The sequence below is a fragment of the Monodelphis domestica genome, chromosome X (genome assembly GCF_027887165.1).
Source record: "Monodelphis domestica isolate mMonDom1 chromosome X, mMonDom1.pri, whole genome shotgun sequence".
NCBI lineage: Eukaryota > Metazoa > Chordata > Mammalia > Didelphimorphia > Didelphidae > Monodelphis > Monodelphis domestica.
Window position 1 is genome coordinate 74,409,311 of NC_077235.1, and position 16,075 is coordinate 74,425,385.

The 16,075-nt window shown below is 45.4% G+C and overlaps 2 long non-coding RNA genes across 7 annotated transcripts in view; both read right to left on the reverse strand.

Moving 5' to 3' along the window:
- The window catches only part of LOC103091903 (uncharacterized), a 55,792-nt gene that overhangs the window by 16,114 nt on the left and 23,603 nt on the right, over positions 1 to 16,075 (reverse strand). The window lies entirely within an intron of this gene.
- LOC130456107 (uncharacterized) lies at positions 1,917 to 12,572 on the reverse strand. 6 transcript variants are annotated; one of them, XR_008914502.1, is made up of 7 exons: positions 12,557 to 12,572; positions 11,989 to 12,166; positions 10,367 to 10,505; positions 8,766 to 8,943; positions 5,447 to 5,625; positions 3,816 to 3,973; positions 1,917 to 2,135 (listed from the first exon to the last, which is right to left on the reverse strand). It is a non-coding gene; the product is annotated as an uncharacterized LOC130456107 (long non-coding RNA). The 6 variants fall into 6 exon arrangements; XR_008914500.1 differs by having other exon boundaries at positions 12,516 to 12,563; XR_008914501.1 differs by having other exon boundaries at positions 12,347 to 12,560.

The window sequence follows — 16,075 nt, forward strand, 5'->3', positions numbered from 1 at the left end:
ACCTCAACCTCATCCATCATTCTGTTGCTATGGATATAAATATCCCCACATTCGCCCTCTACCATCTTGTCTTACGTTTGTTTGTATGGCATACATCTTTATTCCCTCTCCTTGAAAATTTGTGTAAGATTACCTTCTCTCTCTGTGTCTCTCTCTGTCTCTTTGTCTGTCTGTCTCTGTCTGTCTGTCTGACTCTCTTCCCCCTCTCTCCATGCAAAATTTTCCCTCTCAGTTCCCTAAATGTTTAAAATAATCTTCATGTTCCACTGCCTAAGGTAGGATATATGAAGTTTCCCATGGCTGTCTGCAGAGTGTATGTCATTGTAAAAGAATGTGAATAGGGGGCAGCTGGGTAGCACAGTGGATTGAGAACCAGTCCTAGAGACTGGAGGTCCTGGGTTCAAATCTGGCTTCAGCCACTTCCCAGCTGTGTGACCCTGGGCAAGTCACTTGACCCCCATTGCCTAGCCCTTACCACTCTTCTGCCTTGGAGCCAATACACAGTATTGACTCCAAGACGGAAGGTAAGGGTTTTAAAAAAAAGAATGTGAATAAACTCAAGGAGGAAGCTAGATGGAAGAGTCCCCATTAATCCAGTTCTTATGCAGGAGTCCTTGTGTCCTCATGTATCATACCCATGACTCAGAAGGGAGAATACCATAAGTTGAGACACTGAACATGTCCTTGCTTATGGGAATATTTAAGGAGAATCTGTCAAGTCAAATGGATTCATCCATGTGCAGACAGGAAATCAGCATTCTCACATAACACTAGCAAAGGACTGGAGAGAAGAATTCATAATAGGAATGTATAAATATCTGAATATGTGGACTGACAGAAAATGGTGGCCTCCTTCCAGTTTAAATAACTAGGGAAGGCAGGTTTCCTCCACTAGGAGACTTGTTTGAATTTTCCACCATCTTTTTTTCATGCAATTTTCCATAATAAATACACAACCTGTTTGTCTTTTGACTACCCTTAAAATCTTCCCTTCCTAATAGTAGAAACTTCTACTATTGCCTGCTCCCCATTATTACAAATGGATGTGAATGAAAAATTCTTTAGGAAATAATTGTATTTATGGGTATAGGAATTTGTGTGGGAGGATTTTACTATGAGTCTGTGTCCCATCCCTTGGGCATCACTGGTTGTTGGGGCACACATTGTGTCCCTCCTTTTTGTGTTGTGCATTGCCTTAGATATCTATTATCAGAATTGCTTGCTGGAATCAATTTGGATGGGTGATGAAGTGCTTAGAGCCCTCCTGAGAAAGTTGTTCCCTATACTCTGAGTCCCAATGCTACTGAATTGGGCTCCTGCTTCTTAATTCTTGCTCTTCTTCTTCAGTCTGATTAAGGACACAATACCCAATGAAATTGTGCCTGGGCTGAGGGAAGGGTGGGTGGAGGGGAGGGAGGAAATAATGTGATTATTGTAACCAAGGAATAATGTTCCAAATTTCCTAAATTAACTATTTCAAATAGAAAAAAAAATACCTAGAGAATGCATATTTCATCAACTTGGAGATTTCTTTGAATCTTCCACCATCTTTTTTTCCATGCAATTTTACATAAGAATGAATACACTCAGCCTGTTTTTCCTTTGTCTACCCTAAAAATCTTCCCATCTTAACAGTAGTTGAATCCCCTACTGTTGTCTGCTCCCCATTATTAAAAATGGATATGAATGAAAAATTCTTTAGGAAATGAATGTATTTATCCATACAGGAGATTGTGTGGGCGTGTCTTACTATGAGTGTCTCTGTGTATGTGGCCCACTTCCATCCCATCCCTTGGGCATCACTGGTTATTAACAAGAAGAGATCAGACCAGGTTGAGGGGGGTACACTGTGCCCACTCCTTTTTGTGTGTGCATTGCCTTAGATATCTATGAACAGAATTGCTTGCTGGAATCAATTTCGGTGGTGATGAAGTATTTATTGCCTTCCAGGGAAAGCTGTTCCGTATACTCTGAGCCCCAATGCTACATTGAATTGGGCTCCTGCATCTTAATTCTTGCTCTTCTTCAGTCTTTGTGGAAGCAGAGAGAGACAAGTTGAGTGAGAGATATCCATGATCTTTGCATGTTGGGGGAGAAGCACTCTCCCTCTGGTTCGTAGAACATCACAGACTAGTCTAAGGTGGGACAGGAAAGGGCACAATGAGCTGTGGTCAAGAGCTTGTTATTGGGAAGGATTCCTCCTATCCCACCCTGCACCCCCCCATTCTGCCACCCAACCAGGATCTTTTGTACAGCTGACAATCTCCCACCTCCATTTTTTGTCTATCATCTCCAGCTTGCTTCCCACCAATGAAGTCCTGTCAATCTGCCCCCACCCTCCTCCCACTCCAAGGCTCTCTGATCCTTTGGCCAACTCTTGACCACCTCTGCCCCATTTGGACTGTGAAAGGCCCTCCTTCACACACATAGCAGTCCCCCTCCCAGAGAGAGAATTGTCTGAGGGCAGGAGAAAAGGACTTTGCCCAGCCTGCTACCTACAAGGTTCAGGAAACGTTGAAGGAGAGCCCAAATGGAGTCAGTTCTGAGTCATCCCAATTTCACAAGTGGAGAAGCCAAGGGATTGTGCTCAGGCTCATCTTGGGGGCTGTCCATCCCCTTTTGACCCAAAGGCCAGGGGAGTGATTGGTCCCTCCCTTAGGCCAGGTTGATGCCTGCCAGCATCCCTAGCTCTGAGGGAAATTTCTTCAGCAGCTGTGCTGGAGTAGCTTGCAGGGAAGTTGGGCCACTTTAGCTTGGCTCTCAGTGGAAGCAGAGCCCAGGAGATGAAAGGCAGCTACCCTGGCAGGCTCCCAGGCCGTCTTTGGCCCTTTGCTGTCTGTGTGAGCCTTGGCCAAGCCCCTGCCTTACTTCTTGACTTCACAGTGTCCCTGAGGCCCCCCCCAACCCCCCGCCAGAGCCACACGTGCCCCCCTCCCGCGAGACTGTGACAGGTCTGGAGGAACCAGTCCTGGACCTTTTCCCTGCCCTGGGAGCTGTCCCAGGTCCTCAGCTTGTGCTCCCTGCCCACAGATCTCCCAGGTTCAGGCAGCTGAGCCTTGGCTGGGCTTAGGGCGGTTCCCCACATCTGCCTCCTGTGCAGTAGCCATTCTCAGCCAGAGGGGGAGCCGTAGCCTAGCGGAGCTGAGCCCTGGCTAGGCGCCCCTCCCCCGCTCAGAGCTGATGGCCAGTGACGCCAGCGCCTGGACATTCTGCAGGGCTCCTGCGTCAACTCCCTCCCCCCTCCATCGGCCCCCAACGGGCATCACCACCCACCCGCCTGGCCTCAGCTCCTCTCGCGCCACCCCCCACCCGCATCCGGCTCCGCCGCGTGGGCTTCCAGGAGGCTCCCCACGCACCCACTGCGGCTCATCTCCTCGCTCCCACCTTTGCTGCTGCAAGTGGCCTGGTGCGGGGCTGTTACACACTGTGGCCATCACGGGAGCCCGGCATGGACGGAGGGAGGCACAGGCACCGTTATTGCTGCCCGGGGCCCCTCTGCTGTGTGTCCACACGTCCCTGCGTCACCCCTTCAAAAGCCCACCCCATTGGGCCCGCTGGGTTCTGGTGCACGAGGCCTCCAACATGGCCGCTGCCCAATCTAGGGGCTTCTGGGGGGCTGTAAGGGGACCCGATAAGGAATCAGCAATCCCTAGAGAGCACGCGGGAGTGCTCAGATCTCAATAGCATGGGAATGCCGCAGAGAATTCAAAATACCATTCTTCAGGAGACCCTCCTCTCATATTCCAGTCTAGGGCTGGGCAGGGCCAATGGGGGAGCACTCATTCAGGCTCAATAAGCAAAGAAGGGAAGCTCACCGAGGAGGAGAGATGTCTGACTCTTCCACCATCGCATTCCATAGGAATGAATATTGCCAGCCTGTGTTGCCTTGGGTTGCCATGACTCTTCTGCCTCAGTCAGGCATGTGTATCTGAAAGTGCCTCTGTGGGCCGCCTTCGGGCTTCTGCCACCGTAACTGCCAATGGATGGGGATGACAACATTTTATGAAGTGATTTGGGGGAACAAGAATTTGCATGTGAGCATGGCAGTGTCTTCTCTGGGTGTGTGGCTGGGTGGGGGCTGGGTGGGGTTTATGTGGGAGTATCCCATGCTGCACTGCAACATTTGTTGGATCCATGGTAGCAGGTTGGAAGATGTCAGGTTGGAGTGGAGACACCTTCTGCTTTGTGCTTTCTTTTAGATTCCTGTTAACTAGAGTATTTGTAGGAATAAGGGTGGGATAACTAAGAAGGGCCTTTAGCCTTCCTGGGAGGATGCTCTCTCATATCCCTGGCCCCATGTTTACAAATAACTGCACTGGACTCTTGTTTCAGGCCTCATCTTTGTCTTCAGGCTGCTGGCAACAGAGAGACAATGTTAAAGAGAGACTGGCCATAAGGATGAGCTCTGCAGGTTGTAGTAGAAGCCTTCTGCCCTGCTTGGAAGAACTTCCCAGATTAGCCTGGGTGGGAAATGTAGGGGCTAATGAGGTCTAGAGCAGGGATTGTGATTCAGCAGGCTTCCATCCCTACCCCGATTTCCCCTAGAACCCTTCTGCAGCCCAAGCAGGTTCCTTTAAACAGCTTGCAATTCCCACCTTTGTTCAGTCTGTGATCTCCACTTTCCCTGTGATTATTGAAAGCCCAGAAGCCACTCAGTCCATGTCTACCAAGTCTATGTACGTCCCTGTCCCTCCATGGTACCCCTCCTTGCCCATCTACCCCATTTTCTTAATGCACAAGATAAGACCTTCAGCAGCTCATACTCTAGGAGAGGAATTCTCTGAGATTAGAGAGATGGATCTTCTCTAGGATTCTACCTCTACATCCCAGGAAAATGTTCAAGGAGGTACCAGAAAGTTCGAGGGAAATGAGAAAGTCCCTGATTTCCCAAATGAATGAAATTCAGGAAAGGTCACATCTACCCCAGTCTGATCCAAAATCCCTTATCATTTGATCTCTTTTTTCTATCTGAAGATTCCCAGAAGTCCTGGCTCAATGCGGAATTTCTCCACCTGTTTCTGAGGCAACCTGAGTATATGAAGCTTGGCTCATGACCTCATGGACTTAGAACTGGATTTACCCCTTCCTGGTTATACTGTAACCTGGAACAAAACCCTGTCCTCCTCTTGGATTCACTTAGTCCTTTCATTCAAATGAAGATGTTGGACATGATTTTCTCTGAGATTTCTTGCAGCCTCCAGGCCCCCCAAACCTGTAAAAGTCCCTTCAGAGTCCTCTCCAATGTCACTTCCCAGTCCCTTTCAACCAGGCAATCAGCCTTTACCCTCTATGACAACACTATTAATAATGCCTTTTGGTGTGAAATCTCTCATCCAGCTAATTCAGCCCATGTTCTATGGCAGAGGCCTCCCATAGCTCATGGGTCTCCCTGGATTTTCCTCCTGATCCACAGATGCCCCCTCCCATGCTACAGAGACTGGCTTACTTCAGAATGGAAAGCAACTGTTCTAGGGGGACCAGCACGGATAATTTCTTTGCCTTGGACCTGGATTCAGCAGTCTGTCGCTTGTGTTTCCTGATGACTTTTCTGACAAGTGATCCTCAGGGTGCCCTTTGGGTAAATTTCTGGACCTCTTCCCCTCTTCAACATCTATTAGCAGTCCTCTGGGGACAAGCAGACAAGAGGAAAAGAGTTCAGTCGACCCAGACCCTCCCCTTTGTATCCTCTCCTAGCAGATACCTGGTGTGCAGTTATGTCAGTGCCCTCCTTGGTCAGGCACTGGTTCTCCTTCGAACAACCTTACTCCAATTTGCATGGTCTCTCAAATGGGTTTCCCACTAACTAAGAGGAGTCATTACTCCTCTTACTCCAAATCTCTCAGGCTCCTTTTTCTGTCCCTGCCTTTTTCCCCCTCCCTCATCATCAATGCTACAAAGGGGCAATTAGAGGTTTGGATTTTTCAAGAGGTTGAGGGCTGATGGAGATTCCTTATTTCTGCTCTCTCCAGGGAGCCTGGCAAAGAGGGAGACTTTGGTGGATGGCCAGAGCCCATGGGCTGTGTCTATCCCTATACCTAGGCTGCCTCTTATAATAAAGCTCCCTACAGTCAGTATATTATGATGTATTGCAGTCTTTGTGTCATCAGACTATTCCCATCAGGGGAATCTCTTCATCTCCATCTTCCCATTCCTGCTCTGAAGGCTTCCATGTTTGGCCCTATAATCATATATACAGAAAGATCAGGCCCATTTCATTGATATATTTATTCTCTGCATTACTATGACTGGAGTCTCTAACATTTTAAAAAGGAACTTTTGTGTGTATGAAAATGCAGAGAATATATGGCATCTCCTGTGTTGTGATGACAGAGAATATATTCAGAATTCCAAGTCCTCTGGCAACCCTGCCCTTATTCCTCTCCAGCATTACTTATACTGATTCTATCAGTTCATTTTCATGATTTACACAATCCTGGGTCATCAGAAACCTCAGAATTATCTCTTCTCCTCCTCCTCTGCCATGTCTAGGCACTCACAGATTCTCTCTATTCCTATATATCTACATATATTCTCTTTTCATTGATAGATAAAGATTTGTCCTCCTCTGATTTATATATGGGCTCTCTTCTCTCCTCTCTGTATACCTGAAAGGATTCTGCTTCTTCTCTCTGTGGGATGGGCTTTGGAAGACTCCCTTTGGAGTCTACAGACAGTGTCTCATTCCTCACATATAGGAGTAAAGAAGGAATATGTGGACCACAGAAGAGGCATCTAGATGGAATCAGCTTTCACCAGTGCTGGATTCATATATAGAAAGAAGCAACCTGAGGACTCATGTATGTAAAGAAGCACTACACTTGAATAATCATATGGTACACCCCAAGGGAGAATACAGTGAATCTCTGCACCCCAAATACAAGAGTTTTCATACCAATTGGCTCCATAGATCACACAGGGATTCACTAATGCCTAGGAAGGACTGAATAGTGGTGAATTCTGGACACCAAGGGGGTATACATGAGAATTCCTAAAATGAATCAATGAAGAGAACACAGCAATACCTGAATATATGGGGGAAGAGAGTATGGCTCAGTGCTCCTCCATGTCTAAATAACCAGATAAATAGGGATCCTGCTCAGGGGATGTTACATCCTAGCCTTCCACTGGCCTGTTCCTTAGGATTCTACATACTCATCAAAATGTTCAAGTGCTTTCCCCCTTGGCTTCCTCAGTTCTCCTCCTAACTAACGCAGGCATTTCTCAATGCCTTTTTGGCACTCACTTTTTGTCTTCATGATTCCTGAAGTATATCAATGAAAATTCTTTCTTAAATGATTGCATTTATGGGTACAGCAAGTGTGTGGGTATCTGGTGTGAAAGCCTGTATTTATCTCTGTGTCAGTGTGAATATTTGTTTGTGTGTGTGTGTGTCTCCTGCTTTCTCTCCCATCCCTTGTTGGATGGATTCTTGGTCAGAAAGTAGTAGGGATTTATGTAGATCCCTCATTTTTTGTGTTGGGTTTTCCCTTAAGATTTTTATTTACTACAGTAATTGCTAGAGTGAATTTTGGGCATGTTGATGAAATGCTTATAGCCCTCCTGGGGAAGTTGCCTTCATATATTTCTGGTCCCATTTGTTCTTACAAATTGAACTGAGCTATTGCTTCTGGCCTCAACTTTCTGTCTTCAACATTTTTGGAATCAGGGAGAAAATGTTAGTGAGTGATGTCCTTGAGCTGAATCACTTCAAGGTGGGGCAAATCCCCACTTCCTGTTTGGGATAGACCTAGAGACTGGCTCAGGAAGGCAATGTAAGTGGCACATTTACCCTGATCTAGGGACTGTTAATCCAGGCTTCCTTCCCCACCCTGTTTTCCCCATGGATCATTCTATAGCTGATGGAGGTCCCTTTAAACAACTCACAATTCCCACCTTCATTCAGTTCATCTTCTTCACTTTCCATGTGATTATTGAAAGCCCAAATAGCACTGAACCCAAGTCTACCAAGCTTTTCTTGATCCCTATATTCCCTCCATGATACCCATCTTTGCCCCTCTCTATTCCATTCCTATTGTCCAAGTACTCCTCCAACAAGCTGAGACTCCAGAGGAGGAATTCTCTGAGATCAGCAAGATGGACCTTGCCTAAGCTTTTATCTCTATCTCTAAATCCCAGGGAAATGTTCAAGGAGGTTTCAGAAAGTATGAGTGGAATGAGCAAATCCCTGTTTTCCTAAATGAAAGAAATTCAGGGAAGGTCACTTCTCCAGAGGCTGATCCAAACCTCTTACTTGATCTCTTCTCCATGACTCACAGGAGTCCTGGCTCTATGGAGAATTTCTCCACTTCATTCTGAGGCAACCTGAGTGCATGAAGCTTGGCTCTCAGAAGAGGTAGGTGCCAAGATGTAAGACAAGTAGCTTGGCAGATAAGAGGATCCTAGACTAAGGGCCTGCTTTTCCCCCTTCCCTTAATGGCTGTGTAAAATAGATCAAACTCCTCCCCTCTTCTTCACTTCACTTAGCCCTTTCTGTCATGTGAGGAGGTTGGACAAGATGACCTCTGATATACAGGCTCCTTTAGACTCAAACCTACAAGCCCCTTCAGACTCCTCTCTGTCATTGCCTCTCCAGGTCTCCTCACCCATCCTCCTCCCACTAAGACAAAAACACTACCATTATAATGCTTTTTTAATGTCCAGCCCCCATTCAGCTGATTCTGACTAAAGCCTCCCATAGCCCAAGGGTCTCCCTGAACCTTCGTCCTGAGCCACAGATGTCCCCCATCCTACAGGATCTGTCTCACCTCAGAATGGAAAGCTGTTGTTCTGGAGGGATGAGCAGGAATCTTTTATTCCTTGTGGGACTGGATTCAGCAGTCAGTAGCTTGTGTTTCCTGACCACCTTTCTGCCAACTGATCCTCAGAGTGGCCTTTGGGTAAATTTCTGGACCTCTCTCCCCTCTCAGACATACATTAGCAGCCCTAAGAGGACAAGCAGAAAAGAGACAAGAGTTCTGGCTAGCCAGACCCTCCCCTTGTTAATCCCTCCAAACAGATACATGGTGGGCAGTGATGTCCACCTTGATGAGGCAGAGGTCCTTCTGCCAACAACCCTACCCCAATCTCCATGCTCTACCACTGGGAATCCCACTAACTTCCGTTCCATCAGTCAGTGCCCATCTCACTCTAACACTCTCGGGCTCCATTTTTACTTCATTAATCACCCCTCCCACCTCCTTTTCTCACCATTAATGCTACAAAGGGCCCCTAGGGGTTGGGTTTCTTCAGGAGGGTGAGGGGAGATGGAGATTCCTTACTTCTGCTCTCTCCAGGGAGTCTGTCAAGGAGGGATATGACTACAGTGACTGTGATGGATGGCCAGAGCCCCAGGGCTGTCTCTATCCCTACACCTCTGCTGCCTCTTATGACCCTGCCCCCTCCAGTCAGCATATTATGATGTAATGGGGTCTTTGTGTCATCAGACTATTCTCATCAGGGGGATTTCTTCATCTCCCCCTTCCCTTCCTGCTTGGGAGACCTCAATGTGTGAGTGCATAACCCTATATACAGAAAGACCAGGCCCATTTCATTGATATATCTACTCTCCACATTCCTATGACTCTGAAGTCTCTCACATATTGTATAAAAGAACATTTGTGTGTATAGAAATGCAGAGAATGTATGAAACCTCCCAGGTATTAGGAAAGAGAATATAATCACATTTCTAAGTCCTCAGGCTGCCCCCTCATTATTCCTCTCCAGAATTACTTATCCTGGTTCTATCAGTTCATTTCCAGGACTTGTACAACCTCTGTCCTCACAGACCTCAGCAATCATCCCTTCTCTCTCCTCTCTGTATACTGGAAAGGAATCGGCTTCTTCTATCCCTGAGATGGGCTTTCGAAGACTCATGTTGGTGTCCACAGACAGTGTCTAATTCCTCACATATGGGAGGAGTAAAGAGGGAATATGTGGACCACAGGAAGAGGCATCTAGATGGAATCAGCTCTCACCAGTTCAGGACTCATATATATATATATATATAGAGAGAGAGAAGCTACCTGAGGACTGATGTATATGAACAAGGAGAAGCACACTCGAATAATCATATGGCACTTCCCAAGGGAGAATACAGTGAATCTCTGCATCCTACATAGAACAGTTTTCATGCTAATTGGCTCCATAGATCGCATAGATTCAGTAATGCCTAGAAAGGACTTGTCAGTATTGAATTCTGGGCAACAAGGGGGGGTATAGAGAATTCCTAATATAAATTCATAAAGAGAACACAGCAATACCTGAATATATGGGGGAAGAGAGAATGGCTGAGGGCTCCTCCATGTCTAAATAACCAGATAAATAGGGATCCTGCTCAGGGGATGATATATCTTAGCCTTCTACTGACCTCTTCCTTGGGATTTTTCCAAAGGAATCAACACGTACAACTCCTTTGCCTTTGGCCTCTTAATCTCTCCTTGTACAATTCAGGAAGATTTTTCTCAAGGCCCTTTTGATGTTCCCCTTTAGTATTCTCTCCAAGATCCCTGAAGAATATCAATGAAAAAAATTTTAATGATTGAATTTAGGGGTACAGCAGTGTGTGTGTGAATCTGGTGTGAAAACCTGTATCTATCTCTGTGTTGGTGAGAATATTTGTATGTGTGTGTCCTTCTTTCTCTCCCATCCCTATTTAGATGGATCCTTGTTCAGACAGTAGAGGGATTTATGTAGACCCAACACCCACATTTTGGGTTTTGTTTTCACTTAAGAATTTTATTTTCTACAGTAATTGCTGGAGTTTATGGCTTGTTCATGAAATACTTAAAATTAAAGGTCTCCTGGGGAAGTTGCCTTTATATATTTCTGGTCTCATTTGTCCTTACAAATTGGACTGGGTACTGCTTCTGCTCTCATCTTTTCCTCTTCAACCTTTTTGGAATCATGGAAACAATGTTAGTGAGAGATGCCCTTGAGCTGATCTCTTCAAGATGGGGCAAAACTTCTCTTCCTGATCAAGTTAGCCCCACAGACCGGCTCAATGAGGCCATGGAAATGGCACATTTGCCCTGATCTAGGGGGCTGTTGATTCAGACTTGCTTCCCCACCCTGCTTTCCCCTAGGATCCTTCTATAGCAAAGGAGGTTCCTTTAAACAACTCACAATTCCCACCTTCATTCAGTTCTTCACTATCCATGTGATTATTGAAAACCTAAATGGCACTCCACCGAAATCTTCCAAGCATTTCTGGATCCCTATATTCCCTCCATGATACCTGTCTTTGCCCATCTCTACCTCATTCCTAATGTCCAAGTACTCCTTCAACAAGCTGAGACTCCAGAGGAGGAATTCTCTGAGATCAGCAAGATGGACCTTGCCCCTAAGCTTTAACCTCTAAATCCCAGGGAAATATTCAAGGAGCTTCCAGAAAGGAGTGGGATGTGCAAATCCCTGGTTTCCAAAATGAAAGGAATTCAGGGAAGGTCACTTCTGCAGAGGCTGATCCAAACCCCTTACTTGATCTCTTCTCCTCTGACTGAAGACTCACAGAAGTCCTGGCTCTATGGGGAATTTCTCCACCTCATTCTGAGGCAACCTGAGTGTATGAAGCTTGGCTCTCAGAAGAGGTAACTGCCAAGATGTAAGCCAGCTAGCTTGGCAGACAAGAGGATCCTAGACTCAGGACCTGCTTTCCCCCCCCTTCCATTCCTGAATTTGCTAATTAGATCAAACTCCTCCTTTCTTCTTCACTTCACTTAGCCCTTTCTGTCATTTGAGGGGTTGGACAATGAATTCTGAGATCTCTTTCAGGCTCCATTTGACTCAAACCTACAAGCCTCTTCAGACTCCTCTCCTACATCCCTATGCAGCTCCCTTCACTCAGTCAAATAGCCTCCTCCTTCTATGACAAAAACAGTGCCAGTCTAATGCTTTTGGATGAGCCAGCCCCCATCCAGGCTAGTTCAGTTCATGTTTTAAGCCTAAAACCTCCCATAATCTAAGGGTCTCATCTGACAGGGTCTATCTCACCTCAGAATGGAAAGCTATTGTCCTGAAGGGATGAGCAGGGATCTTTTCTTTCTTATGGGACTGGATGCAGCAGTCTGTGGCTTGTGTTTCGTGACCACTTTTCTGCCAACCGATCCTCAGAGTGGCCTTTGGGTAAATTTCTGGACCTCTCTCCCCTCTCAGACATCCATTAGCAGCCCTAAGAGGACAAGCAGACAGGAGAAGATGAGTTCTGGCTAGCCAGACTCTCCCCTTGTTAATCCCTCCAAGCAGAGAAGTGGTGGGCAGTGATGTCTGTGCCTACCTTGGTGAGGCAGAGATGCTTCTGCCAACAACCCTACCCCAATATCCATGATCTACCACTGGGAATTCCACTAACCTCTCTGCCAGCAATCAGCTCCCCTCTCACTCCAATACTCTCAGGCCCCATTTTCACTCCATCATTCCCCCTCTCTGCCTCCTTTTTGCCTCCCTCACCACCAGTGCTACAAGGATCCCCAAGGGGTTGGACTAGTTCAGGAAGGTGAAAGGAGATAGAAAGTCTTTACTTCTCTCTTCAGGGAGCCTGGCAGGGAGGGAGATGACTTACAGGGACTGTGATGGATGGCCAGAGCCCCAGGGCTGTCTCTATCCCTACACCTCTGCTGCCTTTTATGACCCTGCCCCCCCAGTCAGTATATTATGATGTAATGGGGTCTTTGTGTCATCAGACTATTCTCATCAGGGGGATCTCATCACCTCACCCTTCCCTTCCTGCTTGAGTGATCTCAGTATTTGGCTGTATAACCCCATATACCAAAAGATCCAGCCCATTTTTGTTGATATATCTATTCTCTACATTCCTATGACTCTGGAATCTCTCACATATTGTATGAAGGCACATTTGTGTGTATGAAAATGCAGAGAATATATGACATCACTTATGTATGGAGAAATAGAAACTATTCATGTTTTTTAAGACCTCAGGTTGCCCCCTTCTTATTCCTTTCCAGTTTATATTGGTTCTATGAGTTCATTTCCAGGAGTTACACATTCTCTGTCCTCACAAACCTCAGCAATCTTCCTTGGTCCTCCTTCTCCATGTCTAGGCACTCACAGATTCTCTTCCGATATATCAACATATATTCTCTCCTGATCAATAGATAGATAAATAACATAGATAAATAGATAGACAAAGAGTTTTTCTTCCTCTTGCTGATTTAAATATGGGCTCTCTTTTCTCCTCTCTGTATACCTGAAAGATTTTCCTTCTTCCCTACCTTGGCTTGACTTTGGAAGACTCCTATTGGTGTCCACAGACTCTCATTCCTCACATATAGGAGTAAAGTGGGAATATGTGGACCACAGGAAGAGGAATCTATATGGAATCAGCTCTCACCAGTGGAGGACTCATATAGAGATAAAAAGCTACCTGGGAACTCACATATGTGAACAAGAATTAGAATTGAAAAACCATATGGTGCTTCCCAAAGGAGAATACAGTGAATTTATTAACTCCCCAAATACAGGTGTTTTCATACCATTGGCTCCATAGATCACACAGGGAGTCATTAATGCCTATAAAGGACTGTGCTGAATTCTTGACAAGGAGGTATATAGGAGAATTCCCAATATGAATCTATGAAGAGAACACAGCAATACCAGAATATATGGGGGAAGAGAGAATGGCTGAGTGCTCCTCTATGTCTACATAACCAGATAAACAGGCATCCTCCAAAGGGGATGATAGATTTGAGCCTTCAACTGACTTCTTCCAAGGGATTATACATAGGAATCAAAATGTTCAACTCCTTTCCCCTTTGTCTTCCTCAATTTTCCTCTTAAGTCAGGCAGATGTTTCTCAAGGCCCTTTTGACACTCCCCTTTAGTCTTCTCTCCACAATTCCTGAAGGATATAAATCAAAATATTTTTAAATGATTTAATTTAGGGGTTCAGGAATGTGTGTGTCTGGTGAAACCTGCATTTATCTCTGTTAGTGTGAATATTTGTGTGTGTGTGTCTTCTGCCTTCTCTCCCATCCCTTGTTGGATGCATCCTTGGTGAGAGAGTAGGAGGATTTATGTAGACCCTACACCCATTTTTTGTGTTGGGTTTTCCCTTAAGATTTTTATGTACTCCCAAAGAGATAATGGACAAAAAGACTTGTACAAAAATATTCATAGCTGCGCTCTTTGTGGTGGCCCAAAACTGGAAAACGAGGGGATGCCCATCAATTGGGGAATGGCTGAGCAAATTATGGTATATGTTGGTGATGGAATACTATTGTGCTAAAAGGAATAATAAAGTGGAGGAGTTCCATGGAGACTGGAACAACCTCCAGGAAGTGATGCAGAGCGAGAGGAGCAGAACCAGGAGAACATTGTACACAGAGACTAATACACTGTGGTATAATCGAACGTAATGGACTTCTCCATTAATGGCGGTGTAATGTCCCTGAACAATTTGCAGGGATCCAGGAGAAAAAAAAACACTATTCATAAGCAAAGGATAAACTATAGGAGTGGAAACACCGAGGAAAATGCCAGAATACAGCGGTTGAGGGGACATGACAGAGGAGAGACTCTAAATGAACACTCTAATGCAAATATTATCAACAAAGCAATGGGTTCAAATCAAGAAAACATGTAATGCCCAGTGGATTTACGCATCGGCTATGGGGGGGTGGGGGGGAGGAAAAGAAAATGATCTATGTCTTTAACGAATAATGCTTGGAAATGATCAAATAAAATATATTAAAAAAATATTTTTATGTACTACAGTAATTGCTGGAGTGAGTTTTTGGCTTGTTCATAAAATGCTTATAGCCCTCCTGGGGTAGTTGCCATCATTTATTCCTGTTCCAATTTGTCCTTAGAAATCGGACTAGACTACTGCTTCTGACCTCATCTTTCCTTCTTTAACCTTTTTGGAATCAGGGAGACAATGTTAGTGAGAGATGTCCTTGAGCTGATCTCTTCATGACGGGACACTTCCCCTCTTCCTGGTTGGGATACCACCACAGACTGACTCAATGAGCCAATGGAAGTGTCACATTTGCCCTGATCTAGGGGCTGTTAATTCAGGTTTCCATCCCCACCCTGATTTCCCCAGGACACTTCTGAAACCCAAGCAGATTCCTTAAAAGAACTCAAAATTCCTACCTGTATTCAAATTATTAACTCCACATTACATGTGAATTGAAAGCCCAAATGGCACTCAACCCATATCTACAGAATCTTTCTTTTTCCCTGTCATTCTGTAATACCCCTCTTTGCCCATCTCTACCCCATTCTTAATGCCCAAGAACTCCTATAGCAGCATAGAATCCAGAGGAGGAATTCTGGGATATGCAAGATGGACTTTGCCTAAGCTTTTAACTCCATATCTCAGGAAAATGTTCAAAGAGGATTCCAAAGGAATGAAGGGGTGGGTAATTCCCTACTTTTCTAAATGGAAGAAATTAAGGGAAAGGCACTTTCACTCTAAGTGTCCACCAGAGGCTGATCCACTGCCCCTCAATTGATCTCCTCTCCAAAAGTCTTGGTACTATAAGAAATTTCTCCACCTGCTTCTCAGGGAGTATATCCAGGGATCCCAAGTCCATGAAGCTTGGCTCTCAGACAAGGTAGCTGCCAAGATGTAAGACAGCTAGCTTGATAGTACTGCTTGGTTTGTACCCCAAAGAGATAATAAGGAAAAAGACATGTACAAGAATATTCATAGCTGCTCTCTTTGTGGTGGCAAAAAATTGGAAAATGAGGGGATGCCCATCAATTGGGGAATGGCTGAACACATTGAGGTATATGTTGGTGATGGAATACTATTGTGCTCAAAGGAATAATAAAGTGGAGGAATTCCATGGGGACTAGAACAACCTCCAGTAATTGATGCAGAGCAAAAGGAACAGAACCAGGAGAACATTGTACACAGAGACTGATACACTGTGGTACAATCAAATGTCATGGACTTCTCCATTAGTGGTAATGCAGTGATCCTGAACAACTTGGAGGAATCTACGAGAAAAAGCATTATCCACATTCAGAGGGAAAACTGGGAGTAGAAACACCAAAGAAAACAGCTGCTTGAATACATGGGTCGAAGAGATATGGTTGGGGACGTAGACTCTAA